Raw genomic sequence first — 6000 nt, forward strand, 5'->3', positions numbered from 1 at the left:
ATGGTTCCCTTTCTTTACCATGATTCCTAGCAATGAAGTCGTTCTTATCGTATCTCTTATTCTTAGGCTGTGGGTTATCAAGATCAACAGGTTCAATCTCCACATCCTTATCATTGCTAGGTTGGGCATCATCATGAGCATCACTATTGATATTATCATTAGGCTAATGTTCATCAACAAATTGTGTTTCGGCATCAGATACATAGTTTGGACTCTCAGGGGTAACAGCATCTGGGTTGCTAGCGGGCAAGTTCCTGTCATCTTTCTTCTTCTTTCTAGGATGACTAGGTGCATCAGTGCTAACTCCTTGAGAATCTTGTTCAATTCTCTTAGGATGACCCTCAGGATACAAAGGTTCCTTGGTCATTCTACCGCCTCTAGTAATGACTCTGACAGAATTTTCATTCAACTCATTGAGCAAGTCATTTTGAGCCTTAAGTACTTGTTCTACCTGTGTAGTAACCATAGAGGCATGTTTACTCAGAAGCTTAAGATCATTGACATTTCTGTCTACACAAGCACTTAAATGACTAAGCGTCCGAGCATTCTGTTCCAATTTTCTGCTAACATAATCATTGAAACTCTGTTGTTTGGCAACAAAGTTATCAAATTCATCCAGGCATAAGCTAGCAGGCTTATCAAAAGGAATATCACTCTCATCGAATCTACGCAGAGAATTTACTTCTACTACCTTTATCGGGTTATCAAGACCATGGATCTCTTCGATAGGTGGTAGATTTTTGACATATTCATATTTAATGCCTTTCTCTTTCATAGATTTCTTAGCTTCTTGCATATCTTCGGGACTGAGGAATAGAATACCTCTTTCCTTCGGAGTTGGCTTAGGAGGTGGTTCGGGAATAGTCCAAGCATTCTCATTGCACAAGATATTATTCAATAGAATCTCAGCTTGTTCTACGGTTCGTCCCTAAAAACACAACCAGCACAACTATCTAGGTGGTCTCTAGAAGCATCGGTAAGTCCATTATAGAAGATATCAAGTATTTCATTGTTCTCAAGAGGGTGATCACGCAAAGCATTCAGTAGCTGGACGAGCCTCCCCCAAGCTTGTGGGAGACTATCTTCTTTAACTTGCGTAAAGTTGTATATTTTCTGCAAGGCAGCTTGCTTCTTATGGGCAGGGAAATATTTTTCAGAGAAGTAGTGGACCATATCCTGGGGGGCTATGCACACAACCAGGAGCAAGAGAAGTGAACCAGGTCTTAGCATCGTCCTTTAGCGAGAAAGGAAACAGCTTGAAGGTATAGTAGTGGCAGATCTTTTCCTCACTAGTGAATAGGGTGGCTATATCGTGCAGTTTGGTAAGATGGGCTACAACTGTTTCAGACTCATAACTTTGAAAAGGATCAGATTCGACCAGAGTGATTAACTCGGGGTCGACAGAGAATTCATAATCCTTATCGGTCACAAAGATAGGCGAAGTAGCAAACTTCGGATCGTATTTCATCCTAGCATTCAGAGATTTTTCTTTCCACTTGAGCAGTAAGTTTTCAACATCATAGCTATCCTTACACGCAAGAAAATCCTCAACTATCTCTCCCTCCATAACATAACACCCAGGCATATCAGGCAATTCATATCTAGGAGAGCTAGTTCTAGCAGGAAAAATAGCAGGTTATACTTCAATAGTATTAGCAGTTTCAGTAGTATCATCACATCTAGCAGCAACTCTAGCAATTTGTGCATCAAGGAATGCACCTAGTGGCAAAGCAGTATCAAGCATAGAATCATCAGGCAAAGCAGTATCAAGCATAGCATCATCATAAGCATCATGGGCAGCAAAAGTAGCATCATCAAGCACATGTGACATATCAAGATTTCTAGTAGGAGATGGTGTCGCAAACTTGCTCATAACTAAAGGTGAATCAAGTGCAGAGCTAGATGGCAGTTCCTTACCTGTCCTCGTAGTTGAGGGCAACACTTTAGTTCTTGGATCTTTCAGATTCCTCATAATGACCAGCGGACGTAAATCCCAAGTGACTCAGAGAATATAGTTGTGCTTCCCCGGCAACGGCGCTAGAAAAAGGCACGTTGACGGGAGACTATTCTTGACTTTGGCCTCCCCGGCAACGGCGCCAGAAAAAGGTCTTGATAACCCATAAGTATAGGGGATCGCAACAGTTTTCGAGGGTAGAGTATTCAACCCAAATTTATTGATTCGGCACAAGGGGAAGCCAAAGAATAATCTCAAGTATTAGCAGTTGAGTTGTCAATTCAACCACACCTGAAAGATTTAGTATCTGCAGCAAAGTATCAGTAGAAAAGTAGTGTGATAGCAATAGTAGCAACAGTAACCAGTAGCAGCAGTGACAGCAGTAGCAATAGAGTAACAGTAGTAGCAGTGACAACAGTAGCGGCAAAGTACCGAAGCGAGGACTAGTACTAAAAGACTCGTAGGCATTGGATCAGTGATGGATGATAACGCAGGATGCTATTCATCATGCAACAATTATAACACGGAGAGATATGTAACTAGCTCTAGTTCGTCAATGTAATGTAGGCATGTATTCCGTATGTAGTCATACGTGCTTAGGGAAAAGAACTTGCATGACTTCTATTGTCCATCCCTCCCGTGGCAGCGAGGTCCTAATGGAAACTACAGGATATTAAGGTTCTCCTTTAAATAAAGAACCGGACCAACGCATTAACACTTATTGAATACATGAACTCCTCATACTATGGTCATCTCCGGGAGTGGTTCCGGCTATTGTCACTCCGGGGTTGCCGGGTCATAACACATAGTAGGTGACTACAACTTGCAAGATAGGATCAAGAACACACATATATTGGCGACAACATAATAGGTTCAGATCTGAAATCATGGCACTCGGGCCCTAGTGACAAGCATTAAGCATGGCAAAGTAGTAGCAACATCAATCTCAGAACATAGTGGATACTAGGGATCAATCCCCGGCAAAACTAACTCGATTACATGATAGATCTCATCCAACCCATCACCGTCTAGCAAGCCTACGATGAGATTACTCACGAATGGTGAAGAGCATCATAGAATTGGCGATGAAGGAAGGTTGATGATGACGATGGCGTCTATTTCACCTCTCCGGAGCTCAAAACGGACTCCAGATCTGCCCTCGAGATGAAGAACAGGAGGTGGCGGTGCCTCCGTATCGTAAAACGCGATGAACTCTTCACCTTGATTTATTTCCGGGCGAGACGGACTATATAGAGGTGAGATTGGAGGCGGTGGAGTGTTGTGGGCCCCACAAGCCTGCCAAGCGCGGCCAGGGGGCCGCGCCTGGTGGGCTTGTGGGCTCCACGCTCCACTTCCTCTGCTGATTATTGCGCCAGTATTTTTTATATATTCCACAAAAATTCTCCGTAAATTTTCAGGTCATTCCGAGAACTTTTATTTCTGCGCAAAAACAACACCATGGCAATTCTACTAAAAACAGCGTTAGTCCGGGTTAGTTCCATTCAAATCATGCAAATTAGAGTCCAAAACAAGGGCAAAAGAGTTCTGAAAAGTAGATCTGACGGAGACGTATCAATGCTTTATGGTTTATTTGGTGGAAGATCATATGTTCAGATCCAATATGCTATTTAATACATCTCTGATCATGAGCATGTTCTTCACTTGTGATTAGTTACTTTTGTTCTTGAGGCCACGGGAGAAGTCATGTTGCAAGTAGTCATGTGAAGCTGATATTCGTTTGATATTTTGATGATATGAATGGTGTGACTCCCTTAGTGGTGTTATGTGGACGTCGACTACATAACACTTCACCATCTTTGCGCCTAAGGGAATGCATTGTGGAGTAGTAATTAGATGGTGGGTTTCGAGAGTGGTAGAAACTTAAACCCCAGTTTATGCGCTAGTCCGTAAGGGGCTGATTTGGATCCCTATGTTTAATGCTATGGTTAGAATTTATTCTTAATACTTTTCTCGTAGTTGCGGATGCTTGCGGGAGGGTCAATCATAAGTGGGAAGCTTGTTCAAGCAAGAACAACACCCAAGCACTAGTCCACCCACATATCAAATTATCAAAGTACCGAACACGAATTAACCCGACATGACGAAAGTGACTAGATGAAATTTCCGTGTGCCCTCAAGAACACTTTGCCTATTATAAGAAACTGTTCCAGCTTGTACTTTGCCACAAAAGTATTGGGCTACCTTGCTGCACCTATTGTTACTAGTGCTACTCATTACTTGTGACAATTATCTTGCTATCAAACAACTTGTTACTGTTATATTAGTGTTTGCAGAAATTACCTTCCTATAAACCGCTTGACATTTCCTTCTGCTCCTTGTTGGGTTCGACACTCGTAAATATCGAAAAGACTATGGTTAATCCCCTATACTTGTGGGTGATCAATCCTCGGCTCGGCGGTGCGACTCTTGCTTAGGTAACAGGGAAGCTTATCACGTGAACCCAACACCTCCATCTCTGTTTAAAACGAGTGCATGGTTGGTTAGCTATTGAATACTCTGGATGGACGAGGGAAGTAGGAGAAACTTACTATGTCAGCAGGATTGTAGTAGGACAACTCGTACCGAAATTGCCGCTTGGCAAAGTCCCCCGCCGCTCCCTGTTAAAACCAGCCAACGTCGATCCAAAGGCTGCCTAGTCAAATAAGTCCTCCTAGATTGTTCGTGAGGCATTGTCGGCCCCGTGAACTCGCACATCAGACGAGGACACTACCGGAGTGGCTGGACTCTTCGGTTCATCACCGCACCATTACATCTATTATAGTAAGACCGGTGCTCATCAATTGCTTTACCCGACCTGACAGCTTGGTAACCTCGGAACTTTCCTCTTGAGAGGCCCCCTCTGGCCTCCAGCTATAATGCCTCCTCGAGGGCTCCATGTAGAAAGAAGGTAGTCCAGGTCGAACTGGGTCGAGTAGAGGAATACCATCTATATAGAACAACTCGGTTGGCCATACATCCATGTCCTCCCGAGGTGTGCCTAATGGATACTTGGTCCCCTCAATCCGACAAATCTCGGCTGCCCCAACCTCATACAACATGTCGGCAGGAGTTCTATGTGTGCCTCGCATCCTAGGTACATCTTGCAAAGGGTGACATACCCCGTGATATGTAAAGTCGAGTTGAGAGTGAAGTAGTGAAGCTGCATCTCATAGAACTCCAACACGCCCCGAAGGAAGGGGTGAATGGTAAACCCTTAGTCACGTAATAAGAAGGAAATGAAGCATACCCTTTCGCCCTCTTGAGGAGAAGGGTGATTCTCTGTGTGCACTTGCTCGCTCACGCACGTCAAGCCGGAGTGGGTCGCTGTCAAATCTGAATCTAGCAAATATCCTTGCTTGGCCAGACACTCCAGTTGAAGGTGTGAAATGGTGCAACTGCCTTAGTCGCCTCTAACGGGGCCATAAGGGTGCCTTGAAGAACCATCATCGCTCTCCATGAAGAACTCTCGAGGGTGGACTTGGGAGAAGGGGAACGCATGCGTGATTTCTTTGAAAGGAGTTGGGGTGCGTGGTAAATTCGCACGCCTGGCTTGCCAATAAAAAGGGGAAGAACGTCGACGCTTTGATGTTTCGCTATAAAGCGGTCCAATTCCCCATGAGAGGTCGTTACAAAATTCAATAATTAGACGCCGCGTGCGACGAAGTCAGGCCCGCCGGGTAGAGTCGCTAATCTAGCTGAAGACTTTCTAAAGCCAAGCTAAAGGAATCAAGGGAACTCGCCTATCGAGCCTAATACTATGGGAACCGAAGCCCTCGGCGTTGAAGACCAGTTCAGGGGCTACAGGTGGTGCCCTCGAATGGGAGGCCCTAACCTAGTAGGCCCAGGCTCCTTGGATTGGGCCGATGGTCCCTCCTCCATCTCAAGATGGACTCCGGAAGCTGTACAACGTGGCGTTATCGAGACAACATGTGTCGATGGCTTGACGTATACTACAATACTTCTCCTATCGCCTCTAGGCCAAGATAATGAACCTGTAAACCTAGGTACCCTACATGGCGTGTATATAAGCCATAGCGTTTAGCCCG

The sequence above is a fragment of the Hordeum vulgare genome, chromosome 4H (assembly GCF_904849725.1).
Source record: "Hordeum vulgare subsp. vulgare chromosome 4H, MorexV3_pseudomolecules_assembly, whole genome shotgun sequence".
In the NCBI taxonomy this organism is placed as follows: Eukaryota; Viridiplantae; Streptophyta; class Magnoliopsida; order Poales; family Poaceae; genus Hordeum; species Hordeum vulgare.